Source organism: Malus sylvestris, chromosome 10 (genome assembly GCF_916048215.2).
Source record: "Malus sylvestris chromosome 10, drMalSylv7.2, whole genome shotgun sequence".
NCBI lineage: Eukaryota > Viridiplantae > Streptophyta > Magnoliopsida > Rosales > Rosaceae > Malus > Malus sylvestris.
The window spans coordinates 26,950,747-26,971,263 of record NC_062269.1 but is presented as its reverse complement, the minus strand read 5'-3'; the positions used below and the strand labels follow the sequence as shown (position 1 = coordinate 26,971,263).

At 36.9% G+C, this 20,517-nt stretch overlaps 2 long non-coding RNA genes across 3 annotated transcripts; one reads left to right on the top strand and one right to left on the bottom strand.

The window, feature by feature from the left end:
- Nucleotides 1–6,003: 6,003 nt before the first annotated feature.
- On the bottom strand, nt 6,004–13,564 carry LOC126585651 (uncharacterized). The gene is made up of 2 exons (XR_007610612.1): nt 12,735–13,564; nt 6,004–6,390 (listed from the first exon to the last, which is right to left on the bottom strand). It is a non-coding gene; the product is annotated as an uncharacterized LOC126585651 (long non-coding RNA).
- A 319-nt stretch (nt 13,565–13,883) lies between these two features.
- On the top strand, nt 13,884–16,579 carry LOC126585649 (uncharacterized). Of its 2 annotated transcripts, XR_007610610.1 has the most exons (3): nt 13,884–14,158; nt 14,619–14,678; nt 16,153–16,579. It is a non-coding gene; the product is annotated as an uncharacterized LOC126585649 (long non-coding RNA). The 2 variants fall into 2 exon arrangements; XR_007610609.1 differs by lacking the exon at nt 14,619–14,678.
- The last annotated feature ends 3,938 nt before the right edge of the window (nt 16,580–20,517 follow it).

Below are 20,517 nucleotides of genomic sequence, written 5' to 3'. Positions count from 1 at the left end.
TGAGATGTCCCAAACATAATTGCAGAAGGCCTCAAACCCAAAAGACATCATCTTAGACACCAAAAAGCCTAAATAAGCTCAAAATGTCATTTTGACAGCACTGTGCGCTGATCCTTTATTTCATCGACATAAATAAACCGCTCGGTAGAAAATTATGAAACTTTGATGAACACGTTGAGAGACACATGAACGTCCTTCAATTTGAATCACTTCAAAATTCGCTCGTTTCATCACATTTTGCTTCAGAGAAAGTCGAATGTTCTACATTAAGAATATTAATCAAAGTATCAAAATTCTCACAAAATAACCACTAAATTATAGGGTAAATTACATTTTATCCCCTCATGTTTGGATGCAATTGCAACCTCATACAATATCTTTAAAACATTTCAGTTACATAAATTTATTTATCATTTAATTACAATTTTATAATCCGTTAATCAAACTGTTAATTTGACCGTTAAGTAATGACGTGACAAATATAAAGTCCATATGTTTTTATGGTGTGGCAAGTAAAAATAATTAAATATTACAAATCAATTAAAACAAAATGACCCCACTTATCTCTCTCTCTCACTCCATTCTCTCTCTAAACTTTCCAACCCTAAATTCAGTGGTTGCTACCAACATTCATCGTCTTCTCCGATGATTCCTAACACACCCAGATGATTTAAACGGTGGCTTCACTGTCATTCCCCGTCGATGTCAGACCACCACCATGAGCCAATGTTTCTCATAGAACAAACACAAGTATGTGCTTGGTGAATTTCAAACCCCAAGCCTTCGAATTGAAGAGCATCATCTTGCACTCGACTTCCCTCGACAAAGTTCTCATCATTTTCGACAATGGTAAGCCTCGAGATTACCTTAAACTAAACCCTCGTCTTGTGTATATGGTGTTTGATAAATTACATGCTCGTTTTGGATGAGTGTTGTTGCATATCGAAGTGAGGGAACGAACCCAGATACTGGCAAAAACCAATGGCTTCCAGGTCGTTTTCCATCATCTCAGGCTCTACCTCTTCATCGACAGAGTCCTCTTCTCCCTTCTCTCCTGAACCACTCCGACCAAGCCCCCTTATCATCCTCGACATTCGCCTCGTGGCCAACACCTCTCGTTCTTCAATTTGTTCAAACATTGGGACCCCAATTTCAAGGACCTCTGTAACACCATCTTTAGTTAACAAGCCTCTTAGGTGGAGAAGAAGATGTGGGAGCAAGAGAGATGAAGGGAGGAAGAAGAAGGATAGACCTATGAGATCGAGGGACCGCTCAATGGTAGAAAAAGAAGAACAGGCAGTGGGGGTGGGCATTGGTGTGCACATATGCGCTCACAAAATTTTCATTAGGTTTTTGTTTTTATTTAATTTCATCTTGGAAACCATTAAATCTTTATTTTATATTAAATTACATAATACCCCCTCAGGTTTGAGGTCTATTACAATCCCGTACAATATCTTTAAAATATTTTACTTTCATACCTCAAGTACTATTTTATTTCAATATAATACATCTGTTACATTTTCCATCCATTGATCCGTTAAGTGCTAACGTGGCTGCCACATTTATACCACGTGGTTGCCAAATGTGTGCCACGTGGCAAAAAAAAAAAAAAGAAATCCATTACATCTGCCCGCAACCCCCCACCAAAAAAACCCAACCCAGATGTCGTCATCCCACCAGACCCTTTCCTTCCCCCCGCGTCACCCTCTCCACTCCTTCCTGACATCACCCCATTCCCCCTACCCACGCGCAACCCATCTCACTTAGAACCCCCAACCCCCCCCCCACGACCCAGCTCACTCATAACCCAACCCACACCCTTCTCTCATCTGCAACCACACCCACCCTTTTCTCCTCTCTGCAACTTGCACTCACCTTTCTTTCCCATTCGAATCCTGCTCGTCGGCGAGTCAGTCGACTCCGACAACGAGGTATGCATTTAATTTTTTCCTTCAAATTTTGAATTTTTCAGTGCTTGGTTGGTGGTGGTCTGCATGGAGTTAGGTTTGCTAAGGGTGGGTAGGGTTGCAGATAAGAGAAAGGAGAAAAGGGGTGGGGGTGAAGAGGAGAAAGGGATCGGGGAAGGTGGGGCTTTGCTGGGTTTTTTTTATGGGAGGAGAGGTGAAGAGAGTGGAGGAGAGGGAGGTGGGTCAGGGGGAAGGGGGTAAGGTTTTTGGGTTTGTTTGCGGGGGTGGGGGGTTGCGGGATGTGGGTTTCAGTTTTTTTTTTTTTTTTTTTTAAGAAGATTCAGGTGGTTTTTTTTTTAATTAAATTTTTTTTTGTGCAACGTGATGTGCCACGTTGGCAACCACGCCAGCACTTAACTGATCAATGGATGGAAAATGTAACGGATGTATTATTTTGAAATAAAATAATACGTGAGGTATGAAAGTGAAATGTTTTAAAGATGTTGTATGGGGTAGTAATAGACCTCAAACCTGAGGGGTTACTATGTAATTCACCCTTTATAATTTTATTTTTATCTACATGGCATATCACATTAGCAAAAATGTGGGCTCCATATGTGTCACGTCATTACTTAACAGTTAACTTAGCAGATTTTCTAGCGGGTGTATGAAATTGAAATGAAATAAAAGGTAATGTATGAGATTGAAATGTATTAAAGGTGTTGTATGAAGTTGTAATTGCACATAAACATGATGGGGTAAAATGTAATTTACCCTAAATTATAACTAAGAAGGATAAAATATATAGTATAACGTCGACTCATCAAATACCCCTAAACTTGGCTTTTTGCTTGTCCTACAGTAAAATAAAACTAAAATACAAAAGGAAAAACTAACTTAAACAAAAGTTAACTAAGACACAAAAAATTTCACCTTCAAGTCGCAATCCATAGAGAACGTTAAAAATTAGAACATCTTTCCAAAAGTTCCAACCAATCCCACTATAAAGTCTAAGCCATTTAGAATCAATTAGAAAAGAATTCATGAACTTCCTTTGGTGTAAAGTGAACCAACATGGTTAAAGAGACTCAACTAAAGCTCTTATCACTTGTCATTTTATTTCACACAAACCACCTGCAAAAAGACTATTTTTTTTTTCTTTTCTTCTTTTCGATGTTTTTTTTAATCAATTTTTTTTTTCAGTTTTTAGTAATAGTAGTGGTCGTGCAATGCTAGTTCACTTAAGCTTTCGATCCACCCCATGTAACAAGCTTTAGATCAATGACTCCCAAAACACAAGGGCTTTAGGGCACTAGGTGTAGAACACCCCTAATGACTTACTAACTCGAGCTGAAAATGCTACGAAACCAACTAACCACTATGCCCCATGCCAAAACTCTACCGTTTGATGTGAGAATCACTGTTGATTAGGCAAGAATGGCCCAGCTACAAAGCAATGCCTCGAGTGAGACAATTATTACTTTATTCATAACAAGAACTAGACTTTACTTTACTTAGAACAAAAATTAAAAAATAACTTGATGAAAAGTAAGTGTTTTGTTGGTGTGGATGTGCAAATTTTCAAAGTATAAGTCATGAATTAGTGTCTAAGCAACAATAAATAGAAAAGACTTTATTATGGGATTAACCTTCACTCTGTCCATTTGTTTTAACGTTTAAAGTAATCTATGAATATTAACTTAAAATCGAAAAAATTTTAATTGACACAAAAAAAATTAAAAATCTAAAAATTCTTATTTCCCACCCCCAAACTTAAATCACACATTGTCCTTGGAAAAACCCAATTGGGGGACGGCACTGTTCATTAATAGTGTCAGGACGGAAATGCCCTTCAATTGCTCATGGATTTTTGTTTTTGTTCTCATTTGCACAGCGAAATGACGACTTTGACCTTGCTGGGTACACGTTTTTCATCGCTAGCCTTTCCTGTTTGAGTTTTTTGCTTCTTCATTCTTTGCCTTTCGTTTTGCTTCTCTCTCACCATTTCATGCACTCGCCTTTTCTTTTCTTTTCTTTTTTCTGCCCCACGTCTGCACGTGTTGGTCATTGCGAAAGGAAAGCAGTGGAAAGGCTAGGAAAGCAGTGGAAAAGCCCAATTGCTTTGACTCGCTGATCTCAGAAGGGCATCCTTTTCCATTCACCGTTCTCAAGTTCTCTCCATGGCGTCTTTTCTACCCTGCCTGATGCAGGAGGAAGACTTGGAGAAAACAAGTTGAAACCATTAATATGCTTTGGAATAACAAAGGTTTTGTATTTTAATTACTTAGGAATTTGTTAAGTTATTTTGGGAATTGTAAGGGTGTCATGGAAACTTAAAGTCTATTAATTTGTAAACACTTATAAATATTGTACTAGAAAGCCTTGAATGGGGAGACTTGAATGAATAAAATTGTATTTGCCTTGTGCATTTGAAGAAAGTGATTTCTCCTTCTAAAATCAAGCATTTGGCTTGGTCATGTGAGCGAATCATAGCAACGTGAGCGAGCTCCGTTGCCCCTGGTTAAGTGATTCCCATGTCATCTATCCTTGTCTCCCCAAGAACCCTTGGCTTGTCCTACATCAAGTGGCACAGAGCAGGTTATCCGCTGCGGGTTGAAGACCATGGCTGTGATTTACAATCTGTTTGAGGAGCACACTGTCGAAGAAACTAGTTTCGTCGATTGGAATTTACCATCAATTTATGATGAGTATGTTGATGATGATGACGACCTCAAAGAGAACTTTTTCAATGGGTGTTCTCTACTAATTTATGGCGAGTAAGATGAAGATTACAAGGCTATGCTTACGGTGGTTAATCACCAATGTTGCTTGCAACTTGGAGTCAATGCCAATCCTGCTCCAATTTTTTATGAATACTGCTACGGTGACAAAGGAATGAGTTCATCTGTAAGGGTGTCATGGAAACTTAAAGTTTATTAATTTGTAAACACTTATAAATATTGTACTAGAAAGCCTTGAATGGGTAGACTTGAATGAATTAAAATTGTATTTGCCTTGTGCATTTGAAGAGAGTGATTTCTCCTTCTAAAATCAAGCATTTAGCTTGGTTGTGTGAGCGAATCAATGATTAGTGACGTGAGCGAGCTCCGTTGCCCCTGGTTGAGTGATTCCCAGGTCATCTATCCTTGTCTCCCCAAGAACCCTTGGCTTGTCCTACATCAAGTGGCATCAAAGCAGGTTATCCGCTGCGGTTGAAGACCATGGCTGTGATTTACAATCTGTTTGAGGAGCACACTATCGAAGAAACTAGTTTCATCGATTGGAATTTACCACCAATTTATGATGAGTATGTTGATGATGATGACAACCTCAAAGAGAACTTTTTTGATGGGTGTTCTCTACTAATTTATGGCGAGCAAGATGAATATTACAAGGCTATGCTTACGGTGGTTAATCATCAGTGTTGCTTGCAACTTGGAGTCAATGCCAATCCTGCTCCAATTTTTTATGAATACTGCTATGGTGACAAAGGAATGAGTTCATCTGTGAAAGAATGGTGCATGCATCATCATAAAGAGGTAATATTTGACCTTGATACCCATTATATATGTGACTACATATGGGAATCCTTTATTGCTTTCCACAGTAGGAAAATATACTTGGACCAAAGCACTTTTCCAAGTCATCAATATCAAAAGGAAATCTAGAAGATTGAAAAGCATTTTTCAAAAGAAATTGTTGCTATCATGAAACAGTTAAGCGGTGCACATAACTTGAGAAAGTTTTGGAAAGCAAAATACTTGGAATATTCTACTATTTGGATTTGCTCAAGGAATTGGAAAATTTTGGTGCTAAATTGGGTATTGTGGAACATCTTGGTTGGACATCCAAAAGATCGAGGAAAAATAAAGAAAAAAAAAGAGGTCAATTGAAACTCGAGGATGAGTTTTTTCCGAGAAGAGGAGAATGATGTGGGAGGAAGACTTGGAGAAAACAAGTTGAAACCATTAATATGCTTTGGAATAACAAAGGTTTTGTATTTTAATTACTTAGGAATTTGTTAAGTTATTTTGGGAATTGTAAGGGTGTCATGGAAACTTAAAGTCTAGTAATTTGTAAACGCTTATAAATATTGTACTAGAAAGCCTTGAATGGGCAGACTTGAATGAATTAAAATTGTATTTGCCTTGTGCATTTGAAGAGAGTGATTTCTCCTTCTAAAATCAAGCATTTGACTTGGTGGTGTGAGCGAATTCACGATTAGCGACATGAGCGAGCTCCGTTGTCCCTGATTGAGTGATTCCCAGGTCATCCATTCTTGTCTTCCCGAGAACCCTTGGCTTGTCCTACATCACTGCCTTCTGCCGTTTGCTCCACCACGGCAAAAGCTTTTGTGATTTCTTCCATCCCGTAGAACCCACTTGATTTAGATTGTCTTGATGCTGTGCAATTCTGCTGGGTGAATGCAACTTTCACAACCAACCCAGCAGCAGACCCAACACCTTTCTTCTCAACTTTCCTGGAAAATCAATGGCACCCATGAATCAGATTCTCCAAGATTTCCAAGCAATGGAATTTTTAATCCGTGCTGCCATTGTTGCTCTGTCTATGTTCTTCCTGTTTTCTGTCAAAGCTTCAATCTTCGCCAAGAAAAATGCTTTTTCCAAACTCGCTTATGTTCCAGGTACTTATTTCTAATTACGCACTTTTATTTATTTTTGTATTTATTTGTTGGGGATTTATGAGTTTTGATGAAATGGATGGTGAGTAGAATGGGAATTGATTTGATTTGGTTTTCAGTTTCAGGAAACGGTGGTGATGGAATTTTGAGTGTTTTCTATGTGTGTTTCCAAAAAGGTATCTCACATTTTATAAATAGGAAAACCCCCTATAATCACATAAGAACTTTTCGTCATACATAAATATAGTGCATTAAATATTAAAGAGTCTCATTAAGTCCATATGAGAGAGTTTTCAACACAATCGTGGTTCATGGAGCCTTGTGATTTGGAGTGCTACTATTACAAGGACGTGATTGTTATATCTTGAGAGACTTACGCCGATCAACCATGAGCATCGTAGTGGGGCGTAAACTTGTCTTAAGGATAAAGTGTCCAACACTTGCCTTGACCGTATTTTCTAGGTTTTTCTAATCCATTATATCATGTTCATTTAACATTGATTACTCTCGTGCATGCATTATTTTGATATATAATTGCATGAATTATTTCTTAATTTTCTATGTGATTTAATATAGCAATTAGAGACTAAATTTTCCAACAATCTTAAGACAAGCTTACTGTTTTATTTGCTATATTTGATTAAAAAAGGTTGGTTTGAGAAACTGAATTTGTTTCTTTGCAACAATCATTTTTATATTATTCTATTTAATAGTTACGCATGAAAGCGTTTACGTTTTGATTGAAAAGTTTAGGTTTGATTGCTATAATTTTGTCATCAATTCCGAATTGGCATTACATAAGTGTTAATTCATAGTTGCTGCTTGTTTTGCATGATTGCATGCGTGGGTTTTTCATGTTCATTTTGACTGTTAATTTAATAAGTGCATGATCAGTTTGTAGACAACATATTTTGTATTCATACATGTATTGTTTCGAAGAACATACCAACTAGATATGTGTTATTTTTGTATTTTTACATATGCTAATTAATGTTGTATATGCGAAGTGATTTATATATTCATAGTATACGTAAAGCAGTGAAAAAAAAAAGTTCTTGGAAACAAAATTCCAGGCCAAACAGTTAATTTGCACATAGTTTTTTATGCATGTTTGTCCTATCTCTCTCTGAAACAATGATATATTTGAATAATCGATTGCAATCTTTCCATGTTAATATATGAAATGGTGGGACATGTTACGAAAGTCTTTATTTGGGAAGTTCTGTTCCTTGGAAGGCATGCAATAATGGCTTGTGAAATCAGTCTGATATGTTGTTTCAAAATTTGGAAAATATGTTAGCAGCGTAAGTGTAGTTGGAAAGCCTGCACCGATTTCTGAAATTTTTGGTTTTCCAGAAAATTTTGTTGGTCATGATTGCAAATCAAAAGATATTTCTAAAAAAAAGGAAGAATATACGTGGAAATGTCAAAGTCTGAGTAACTCTTTACGAAGGGTTGTCGTCGTTGACCAGTCAATTGCGTTTCTTGGATAACAACTTTTCAGATAAAATTTATGACATAAAACCAGATGTGGCTACTGTCAAAAGTTATGACATGTGCCGATCAACCATGAGCATCGTAGTGGGGCGTAAACTTGTCTTAAGAACAAAGTGTCCAACACTTACCTCGACCGTATTTTCTAGGTTTTTCTAATCCATTATATCATGTTCATTTAACATTGATTACTCACGTGCATGCATTATTTTGATATATAATTGCATGAATTATTTCTTAATTTTCTATCTGATTTAATATAGCAATTAGACACTAATTTTTCCAACAAATGGGTCATAAACAACGGTGAGCAGAAAACTGTAGCCTAAGATTGTAAGAGAGGCATCACATATTGTTTTCTTGACTTATTTATATTGTGAATACAGCCTTGCCATTACATTTAGATTCTGTTTTCATCGGTAAGTAAAGGTCTCAACATCAATCAACGACATATGCGACACTAAATATGTTGATGTTGGTAAATGATTTAGACCTGCCTTAGAATCAAAGGAAAAACATGTAACCAACGCTGAAGTGGTTCTTGCACATCCCCTAATTATTGAAACCCACCCAAGAAAAAGGTAATACTTGAACAAAATTTTCAGTTATATTCCTCAGCTTACACTACACTTTAACAGCTATGAAAATTAAACATCTTTGTAATTAAAGTTGTAAGATATGCTCATTCATTTTGTGGGTTCATATTGTGGATTATATGGATGTTTTGTAGCTCGCAAGAGGTTATTTTGGTGCATTGAGGAAATTGTAGTTTTACAACCAAGCCAAATATCACTGAAGCTCCTAATGCTTCAGCCATCCTCAATATAAACAACCTCACAAATATTTGTTTTAGTGATAGGAGCATATTTATGCGACTTAGTTGGCTTGTTCTTGTGCATTTATGATTGTTTTTCTTTAGTTATTTTAAGTGTTTAAAGTCATTTTCGTGCAGTTTCAGGTTTTAGAGACAAAGTATGCAAAGAAGTGCGAAATTGAGCATTTTAGAGCAAAATTGAGCTGGAATGTTGTGTATGCTTATGGAGCACAAGGAATGGACGAGTTTGAAGGTCAAAGGAGCTTAAGAAATGAAGAAATGAAAGTGAAGAACAAAGAATTCGGAATTGGAAACCAAAGTTTCTAAAGTTGGAAGTTTCTATTCTTGGAGGTTTCCATTTTCGAGAGTTTCTATTCGTGGCTTTGGGCTTTTAGATGACCCATCCTTACCCTCTTAGATTGGAGCCGCACCTTCCTAGCCTAATCTCTCTTGAATTCTGACTTGTTAGGCCCTTTCCTTGTGGATTTGGGTTATACACATCCCTTTCTACAACTAAGTGGACCTAAACCCTAATTCCTTGTGGATCTTCACCCTTTGCCGCACCTAAACCCTAGCCCATTGCCTAATCTGATCACCCTAACCCTTGCCGCACCTAGCCTTCTAGAATACCTGATTTCCTTGCCTTGCAAGGCATTCTAGAAGGCCCATCTCTAAACCTAGCAAACCAGCCGCACCCTAGGCCTTTTTCCCATTAAAAATCTGGTTGTTTTAACCTAATTTCTGATGGATTTGGGTTTTGGAGGCCCTAATCTGATTGCCCTAGGGTTTTGGATGCCTCTATATACACATTATAACCTCTTGGCCGAATTACCATCTGCCATATTCATTCTACATTCCAGAAACCCTAGTCTACAATCTGCCGCACCCATCCACCATTCTTGCCGAGCTTTCCACCATCTTCCACCCATCAAACACTAATCCACACTCATCCTACACCCCTTGCCGTGCCTCTACACCCCCCAAATTCCATTCTACATCATCAAAACAATCCAGGAAGCACCACTACCCAATCTGCCGCAAGCAAGGAAAGGGGACAGATTCTCTACAATTGTTTGGCTCTTCATTCTGAGTTGTTGAACGATTTTAGGTGTTTTCTATCTTATATTTCAATGTCTAATTCATGTAATCTTTGTTTTGCTTTAAGTATGATTGGCTAAATTCGTTTTGGCTAAGGGTGGATTCAAAACCATGATTATTTATGTGAAATAAGTTGATTACTTTCAGTTATCGTTGCATAAGTCGTGAATACAATTTGCTTAACCGTTTGATTTAGAACTTATTCTTGTATGTTGATTGAGAGTGCACGCTTAATTTGCATGCTTGAATTTGGTGCTAGGATATAAGTTTGTTTCACCTAATCGTTATGAATTTATATTCGTAAGTAGTGAAGGTCGCTAGTCACGATCGTGTTAAGTAGATTCCTGGCAAGAGTATCATGCTTTTCATAGTTACGAATGCCTTGTCGATGCTTATGATTTCCAAAGAACGTAATGATTCTAACTTGTGTCTTTATCATGCTGTTCATATAGAGAACTTGTTAGGAATAATTTGTTTGCGATGCATATTCATCCAATTCAATGATTCTAGGGAAATCTGAAGGTTAATTTAAGCGGACCTAATTAACTTGGAGTGTCGAGGTTCATAACTTATTAATTTGATAACTGGAAATTGATTTAGGTTGCATATATTTCATGTGTGCAAAAGAACCCCTTAGCTATTCCATCATCCCTTGATTCATCACAATTTTGTCTTACAATCTGTTTTCTTTACAATCTGTCCATTTAGTTTATTTTCGTCCAAATCAAATCCCCATTTATTTTGAAGTCCTAGATTAGTTAGAAAGTGTGTTGGTTTATGTTTTTAAGTGTTTTGGTACAAGTTAAAACCCAAATTCGTCCAATTTGGTGCTTTGTGTTCAAAACTGCCCAGAAAGTGTTTTTAAGGCAGTTTTGAGTCTTTTAGTTGCTGTTTTGAGTTTTTGGTTTGTTTTAGTATTTTAAACGTTAGTTTTGCATTCTTTGAGTCTAATCTAGTGTTTTAAACTTTGTTTTTGCATTTCTAATTCAGTTTTCAAGTGATTAGTACCCCTAGTTAATCCCCGGTTAGAACGATCCCTACTTACATCGTTACTACAATTGTCACAAATAGGGTTTAATTTGTGTGTGTGTCAACAAAATTTTCACATCATTTAGTTCTTTTGATATAAAAACCTTTTAATCCTAAATTAATTTCCTTCCTCATAAGAATATTCACTACAACCATCAGTTATAAGGAAAACAATTATACCAAGTGCAAAAAAAAATTTTTTACCATATTTTAGTAGTGTTGATCATGGACTGTAGTATAGGGAAAATAAGAAAACTAAATCGACTTTTTGATTTTACAATTTTCTTCTCCTGTGTTATGCTTCCTAACCTTGGTTCTATATTATCTTATTCAGGCAAATGAGAAAATTGAATGCAGTGTTTCAGTACCTGGTAATTTTCCTTCTAACAATAACCATACACTTCAGGATGTTTCTTCGATCAGGAAGAATTACTCCTCCAAATTGAAACAGTTATTAACATCACTATAAAGGCTTAGTTTAGATAAGTAACAGTAAGGTCGCTTTTGTATTTTTGCTTTTAAACATAATTTAAAAAATGAATGATCATTATGTAATTTGCAATGTATTGGTCAAAAAGTGCAGAAAAAAAAAGACATTTTGAACAAAAGAGAGAACAAAAAAAAAAAACAATCTTTGGTCAATTGGAAAAAGCATCAGGTTCGATGATGATACCATTAAATACATTTTGTAATAATTTAATTTCAAGTTTGAAAAAATCCTGACTCTTTCAACTTCAAATTTTGTTGGTTTTTTATTTAGGTTGAACAAAAAAACTCTCCAAGATGCCAGTTCTTTTAAAAGCAATGTTAAGGTAAATTTTAATTACATTTATTCCACATGGTATACATTTTGAAAACCTCTTTGACAAAATTTATGATCTAGGAAGCCCCTTAATAGCTTTTGGCTTAGAAATGTTGCTCGACATGTTCATCCCAGATTAGACAAATCAATTCGCAAAATATCATCACCGTCAATGATTGACAGTTTTGGCATCCACTCTATAAATCACAAATATGATAGATCAAAAGGTAATGACTTTTACACTCCCATTGTCTATTTTATTTAATCTGCTCTAATTTAACCAATCCAAAAAAAGTTTTTGGTCTATCTTATTTTCTTTTCTATGAATAATATTAGTAAGACCACCTTGGTAAGCAAAATTCGATTATATAGGCATGGTTGCTTACAAGACAAAAGATTTGTTCTTTGCTTTATGATTTCTAGGCTTTTAGATTAGAAATGTTAGCTTCAACACCTTGGCATATGATCAAGTACAAGATTGGGGTGATGACACTTACATACTCTCAAGAAAACCACTCACCTTTTAAATGAATTTTAAGATTAGCTCCAGCCCATGTTTGTTTAACAATGTTGTATCATTCGTTATATAGTTTCACAAAGATCGTGCATAATTCTTGCTAAACTTGGTTTGGTTTTCTTTTGTTTAAGGATAGAGTGAGCAAATCACAGTTCAACCAAGTCTTGAATGATGAATTGAGCCAGATCATTGAGGTGTCTTTCTCAAGTTAAATTTTTATTCATTTATTTATTTATTTCATTTTTAATGCTCATTTCTTGACTCAAACATTGCTTATGAAGTGAATGAATTTGCATAATCTTAAATATAATTTTCAATTCCGCAACAAAGCGCGGGCACCGTTGCTAGTAAAAACTAAAATGAAGAATATAATATAAAGACAAAAGATACAATTCTTAATAAAACAAAACTTAAAGGAAAGATGGTACCTGGACTCGACATGGTGTCCTGATGCATGAAATTGAATCAAAGACCCACTTTTATGGGTATTCAAATTGCAAAGAGAACAAATTGTGCAGCTCCAAAACCATAACAGAGAAATTGAATCAAAGACCCCTCCACCCCCTCCACGGCTCCACGGCTCTACCCCTCCATCCCAATACAAGAATAATTAATTTTGCAACTCCAAAACCATAACAGAGAAATTGAATCAAAGACCCACTTTTACCAAAAATTGGATAATCCAAACAATGGAGGAAACGAATATGAGAATCATAATCTATCCATATATTTAAATTCCACACATTTAACCTCAAATCTAACAGATCTTATCCTCAATGATCAAAACGCACTCGGAGGATGATAAATCAATTCAATCTCTAACAATACTCAATCAATCACAATTTTTCACCAGAAAAAGGTTAAGGTTTGATGCAATAACAGCTTTAGATCCAAATATCATAGATTAAGTGGGCAAAATAAGAACAAAAGGGAAAGAGAGAGAGAGAGAGAGAGAGAGAGAGAGGGATCTAAGAACGAGGCCATCGCCATCCTTGTCGAATAGGCTGAACGCCTCCTTGAACTCGGAGATTTTATCGTCGGTGAGCTGATCGGCCATCGTTGAGAACGTTTGGCTTTCGAGAAAATCACAGAGAAAGTGTCCAAAATGCAAAGGAAAATATGTTTGTGTATGTCTCAAATGTGGAAAAATGTGAGAGATGGGTAGGCTTTATATATCCAAAGAAAGAGTGGTGGAGGGGATGGAGGGGTAGAGGGTGGGGGAGGACGAAGGGGTTTTGGGTGTGTAGGATGGAGGGGTGGAGGGTGGGGGATGAAGAAGGGTTCTAGGTGTGTGTGTGTGTGTGTGTTTTTTTTTTTTTTTATATATTAATTATTTAATTTTTTTTTAAATTTTTTTAATGACACATGGCGTCCAGTTATTGTCCACATGGGTGCCACGTCATCAATTAACGGTAAACTTAACAGCCAGACTAACGGATGTATGAGACTGTCCCAAATTAACACTTTAGGTATGACTTTGGGACGAAAAAAACTTCATGTACTAAATGTTAAAAACCACGAAACTTAAGGATAGTAAACTGATATTTACCTTAAAATCTAGAACACCCCCATTTGTCATTTCGAGCTTCGAAACCCTCAGCCGCTTCTCTCTCTATCCTCGAGCCCAGAGCCGTGAGGCCTCCTTATCTCTAACCTTCATCCATCTCTACTTTCTAGCCGTGCCACCATAGCCATTTTGTCCAAAGTCGTAACCGTCGTTCGAAATACAACCTCCAACCCCCAAACTTCGGGTTTGAGAAATGAAGGCCGGGAACTCTAAAGCCATAGCCGCAACCCCAGATCGATCAAATCTAAGCACAGCCATCACAGGGATATTTGTCCTCCATGGCAGGTAAAAATGCTCACTTTCCTTCTGCGATTTTTGTGCTTCTGCTTAGATGAAATGGAAGAGAGATGTGATGTACCTCATGCATGTGTATATCTTGTGCAAGACTTTCGGATCCAAAGCAAGAAACAACCCAAATCCCAGATCTTAAGGTTGAACGAAATGTATAAATTTTCAACCGCGATTTGGATAAATAGATTATGTGAATCTGTGTCTTTGTGGTCATTGTTGTTCATGTGATTTGGTCAGTGTGTGGCTTCTGTCTCGCATCCATATATTTGAAAGTCTCCATTATTCTCATGAAATTTTTTTTTCTACGCATGCTGCCCTGAATAATATGATGAATATTGAGCTAAACAATGCACCAACTGGATCCTTGGTTTGCATGAACAGTTGTGCTTCTCCTCTGTGTTGCTTGGATCCCACCCCCAAACATTTACGTAGTAATATTTTAAATAAAATGCAGGGAGTGATTAAGTGAGAGGGGGTGCCAAGCAATGCAAGGGGCTTCATCACCAACCCCACTGTGAGTATGTTTGGAACACTGCCTGTGCATATTTCTGCATTCGATTAATTTTCTGCACTTTTCGTTGATGATGAGTGATGATGAATGCTGATGTGCTGAGTTGAATGTATAAATGCTGCTGAATGCATGATTCAGATGAATGTGCGCGCTTAGTGGATTTTTAGGGCTGAATTGCTTCCAATGCAACCTACAAAGATCACACAATAAAAAACTAATTAGAGTAAAACCTACAATAAAATACTGATTAACTAAAAAAATGGTTGTTTTTGTGTTTTTCAATTTTCTGATAATTTTTTTTTATTTTTTTATTTTTGTGATAAAGACTAAAAAGGAAGAAAATAAAATGAATGAAAATAAAAAGAAAAGAGTTTAGAAAAATTGGGTTGCCTCCTAATTAGCGTTTTAGTTAACATATATAGCTAGACATAGAGGAAGGAATTGATAATCACGTCACTTGGTCTCTTAGAGTCAACCATATTTTAACAACATCACAAGGCAACAGTAGGTACGGAATGAGATGTTTGTCAATTATGTGTTTCAAGGGAGTGGTTGAACCCATCATATTCGGCCTTCTTTGTGAATGAATCTTTGTAATCAAATAGAATCCCCTACAGTGAGACTTACGTATCCATTGAACTGACTTAAACCTTGTATTTAACATCCACAATTTCTGCACTGGCTGAATTTCTTGACGAAGAATTTGGCTATCACTAAGCTCTTCATGCTTGCCCTTATAGAATTTAGCCTGCTCATAAAATTGGCCCTGACATTCTTGAAATTTGATGGGCTCTACCTTTGGCTTGTTTAATTCAGCAACCAGAACTTTTATCAATAGCCTGCCCTTTATGCAAAATGGTTAGAGCTCAAAATCTTATCGTGGGAATCATCAAATTTTGACTAGTTTTGAACAACACTGTCCAACCCGTCAGTTTCAACGTGTTCCTGCAACTTTGTGGGTAGCATTGCAGCCCTTTGCAATAGTATGTGTGGCACACAGACTTTGGTATGAGCAGATTATGTGGAACTTTCAGGATCATTAGGTGCTTTTTACTCCATTGTGCAAGAGTCATACGTCGATGGCTCTTTAATTTCAATATCTCCCAGAATGTTATTATAGCTCTCCACAAATTGGGATGGTTGAATTATGCAGCATTCCTTTGAACATTGTGGATTAGTAATTGGTTGACTAGGAAACTCCTCTTCTCCCTGTTCTTTCCATTGATGCACCATATTTTTTTTTATTGATTTATGGATATTATGAATTCCTTGATCTGCTTGATCAAGCCTTGTAAAGGTACTGTCTGCCAATTTCTCAACTGCAACCTCCCAATCAGCTTTTACTGGTGCATGAGGCTGTTTAATACACTCACACATAGGATTTTTAGGCTCTAGCCAAGATGGATTGGAAAATTTTGAGTTGCACCTAGGCCTTTGAAAATTGTTCCTCATATTTATATGGTGTTGTTCGTGGCAGGAATTTCCGTCGGGGATGCTTCATGGCCGACGAGCACACAACTCTCCGAGAGGTCGGTGCCGGTTGATGCTTTCTGTCGGGCTTCTGCTTTACTAGCGGGCTTGTCGGGCAAAGCCTGTCGGGCAAGGCTTGTCGGGCAAGGCTGAAAGAGAATGACATAGTTAACTTTGAAAGGTGCCTTTGTGGGGCCTTAGGTGTAGGCCTTGAGGCTCACAATCAAGATTAACTTTTAAGTGCTCAGGCGTGCCACTGTCATCTTCAGCATGGCAGATGTAAAACGGATGTTTGCGTTTTATTTATATATTCAAGAGACTATATTAGTTATTGACAGGTGCCTTTGTGGAGCCTTAGGTGTAGGCCTTGAGGCTTCCCGTTAATAACTAACTTAGTACTCGAATACATAAGGTTCATTTTCTTGGTTATATAAGTCTTATAACCATTATACTTCTGATTATCTGAGCCCGAAGAGCAGAATGAATCCAAATAGGTGCCTTTGTAGGGCCTTAGGTGTAGGCCTTGAGGCTTCCCATCAAAACTCTTTCTATACTCAATTTTCTAGCCCGAGAAACATGATGAATCCAAATAGGTGCCTTTGTAGGGCCTTGAATAGGCCTTGAGGCTTCCCATCAGAATTCATTCCGTACTCGAACGTTTTATGGTAATCATAATATAATAGAAATAAAACTAAGTGACGAGTCAATTACTTGCGCCTCAAGTAACTTCGAACTTCTTGTTATCAAAGCTTGTCGTGGATGGGTTAAGTCCACATCAGGTTCTTTTTTATGCCTTAAGGCCAAGGACTTTTTAGAGTGATCAAATCTTATATGCCCGACGGTTTAGAACTTAGATCTGGCTTGAACTGTGAAGACATATTCAAATCGGACTCAAGCGCTGAGAGAGTCTTTTAATAGCCATATTACTAGAAATAACTTGGATACAACTTGTAGTACACAACATATTGCTAGGCTAATGAATGAAAAGACAAAAACAAAGAGGGTCGGGCAAGGCTGATCGTCTTGCAACTTCCTATCTTTGTGGTTTATCAGGAGATTTGAAAGCTTAGAAAAGGGGTTGGGAGGTGATTTTACAGAAAGAAATCGATACTACAGCAAGAGTTGAACAGGGTAGCAGAGCTATTACAAAGGGTTTATCCCGAAAAGGATGAAGGCTTGGGCTGACTACAACTTCGTTTTAAAGGCAAATCTGGCTTTGAGCAAAGTTTGTGCTTGTATTTGTTTGTTTGAGTGTCCTTGACTTTGATTTCTCTGTCTCCTTTTATAGACACTTTGGCATGGCCTCCTGTAGCAATAATCTTGCCCGAATTGAATGATGATTTTGTGAAAACATGTTCATTTAAGCAACATCTATAAGCATGCAATTAACAATTAAAGGCGGAATCATGCTTGCATGCACTTAAAAACAAAACATTAACCATGAAATTCAAAGCCTAGTAGATTGGTGAACCAAGACTCAACTCAAATCAAAGTGAGTTGAGAAATATACCTTTGTAGATTCCTCTTTGCATAAGCAAAGGCTAATCACCCAAAGAGAGGGCCTTCATTCCTTGCATCTAAAATCTATGGATTTGGATGGAAGAATATGGTTCTCCAAGTTCCCAAAATTGAGAACCTCTAAGTATCCACACCAAGGTAAGATTGATGAAGAAATGAGTGACCTTGGAGTAGTGGGATTGCTAGATACACCCTCCAAGGGGGCCGGCCTCTTTAGAGAGAAAAGAGAGCATTGTGTTCTCTCCAATTTCCTAAAAGAAAACCCTAAATGAATTTTGGCTATAAAGTCATATTTATACCTTTATTCATTGGAGTGGCAAACTTGTAATTAAAGCAAGTTCACTACCCTCCTCTAAATGGCCGGCCATAGGGTTTTGTTTGGGCTTTTTGGGCCTTTGTGAATTAAGTTGTCATACAACTTAAGTCAATGGGCTTGACGTTCGAAGCCCATTGGGCCTTAAGGTCCAAAACTATCCTGAGGTCTTTAACGAACTTATTCGTTTAATTAATTAACATATTAATTAATCATTGCCATAAATAATTAAACCATTTAATTATTCTTACTCATCTCCATTGTTTCTTCAATCTCCACCTTACACGGTGTACGATCCATTAGGTTCCTTTTAGCGAGGCAGTGGGCGATTAAAACTCTTTAAAATCGATTGTGAATTGAAACTTACTTTCAATTCTCCCTTTAGTGTTTATACACGTTTAGGGCTTCCACAAACCAAGAGTGACACCTAGCAGCATATCATGGTTACCCAAGCTAATCAGAAGAGGTAGAGAACCTATTCAGTTTAGGATTACAAATGCAATACGGTCTTTCTCTAATACAATACTCTTGATCACATTGTTTGGTTTGATAGTTTATTTATTCATGTCTACTATCCAATGTGATTCATGTGCTTATATGATTACCTTGAATGTGATTTGGAACGACTTCCTAAATCTCATTCATACTCTGGCCAGAGGTTCTAAATCATATCATAGAGTATTCTCCCTCAAACGGTTTGAAGGTTAGAGATCCCTTGTTGCGCATTCACTTGCCTCCATAGCTAAGTGGCTTAACCCCAACTATGTCGTGGACACCCTCCTTTTGGAGTGACTTTTGACATAATCAAAGATCAAGGACTTAACCACAAGACAACTATAATGCCTCAGGTCAAATGACTACTTTGCATTATCCCAACCATGAGTTCTCATGTGACATGAATATGAGAACTCTTCGTTGATCGTGTTCAGTGAACTCATTCTCTATTGAGCACCTACGTACTTGTCTTGATGTCACACACACCAATGACTCGAGACTAGTCACTCTCCCTGAGAGAAGACACAGCACGTACTGATCTTAACGGACTGTCAATGCTCAATTGGCAATTCTATGATCAGGAACGTTTAGGATGTGTCTACGAAAGAATGGTATCATGAATCTAACTTCTTTAGATTGCATTCTCCCAATCACATATTCCTTGGACTTTATCATTTAAGCATATAACATTTATATGAGACGGCTCAAACAATAATATTTGCCCTTTATATTTAAACTAGATTAGTTTAACATGTGAAATGTCCGTAAAGTATCATCATATGATTAGCTTTAGGGCACATTTCCAACACGAATGCAGTTTTGAAGGATAGTGACTCATCAGCTATTTACTTGTACTGCCATTATAAAGTACTTTTGGGCTGATTAGCTGGCTAGTCTATACCACTTGGCCCTTGGGTAGGTGAGCAAATGGTGCAAATGATCTGCACCTAGTCGGGAAAGGCCTTTTCTGCTTTCTGGGTTTGGGCTGAGCTTCGGGCTTTTCCTTCTCTTTTTGGGCCAACTCCCTTCTAAGCCCAAAGTTTAAGTTTTAACCCAAACAGGTGCTGCACAAACTTTAGAAAATGCTACCTTAGAGGACAATACATAATATTATGGGTATTCAAATTGCAAAGAGCACAAATTGTAGGTGCTCCTTGTGAGAATCCAAACCAATCTATTGCTGCAATGCTCTCAAAATCAACAAATTGTTACCTAAAAAAACAAAATCAAGTAAATAAAAAAATATTTACAAAAATAATTAACTAAGAATTGATATACACAAATTATTTAAAACAATCCCCGGCAACGGCATCAATTTCTTGATGAGATTTTTACCACCTACAAAAGTATAAAAATACTTAAAATACTTGTAAGAGTACAAGGTAATCGTAGTATAGCAATTCTAGCAATGTCGTTTTCTATAGTGATTTAATGAATAATTTTTGTCAAAATTAAATATTAATTAATTATTTAAAACAAAGTTTGAGAAAAAGGTTGATTTTGTGATTTAAAATAATAAAAACGAATTTAAGAGAAATAATTAAATTAAATAAACTAAAAGAAAATGGTAGGGTTCCATAGTCACCTTAACTGTAACGACCCAAAATATCTAATTCGGAAGCTAATTACTAAGATAGGCTCCAAATTCGCAAATTTCACTAAAAGAATAATCTTATGTATTTTATTATGACTACATCTAACCTTCTCATTAGACTGCCTACGTATCCTACTAAGGGATCAAGCCATTCGTAGTTCATATTATGCTTCCAGAACAATATACTAAAATTTCATCATAATCCAACGGTTAGATCTTCGCCAATTAAGAAATCAAATGGCGGTCGATGTTTTATTTTACGAACTTACAAATCCAATTTGGGAAGATCTGTACGTCGGATTCCCAATCCGTAAGTTCCTAAGGTCCTCAAATATTACGTATTATAATGCCTTAAAGTTTGGTGACGATCCAACGGTTGGATCGTTGGTTCATATAATGACCTAGTAACGTATCGTAGTGAATTTAGGTTCAAACGATCAACCTACGTCATA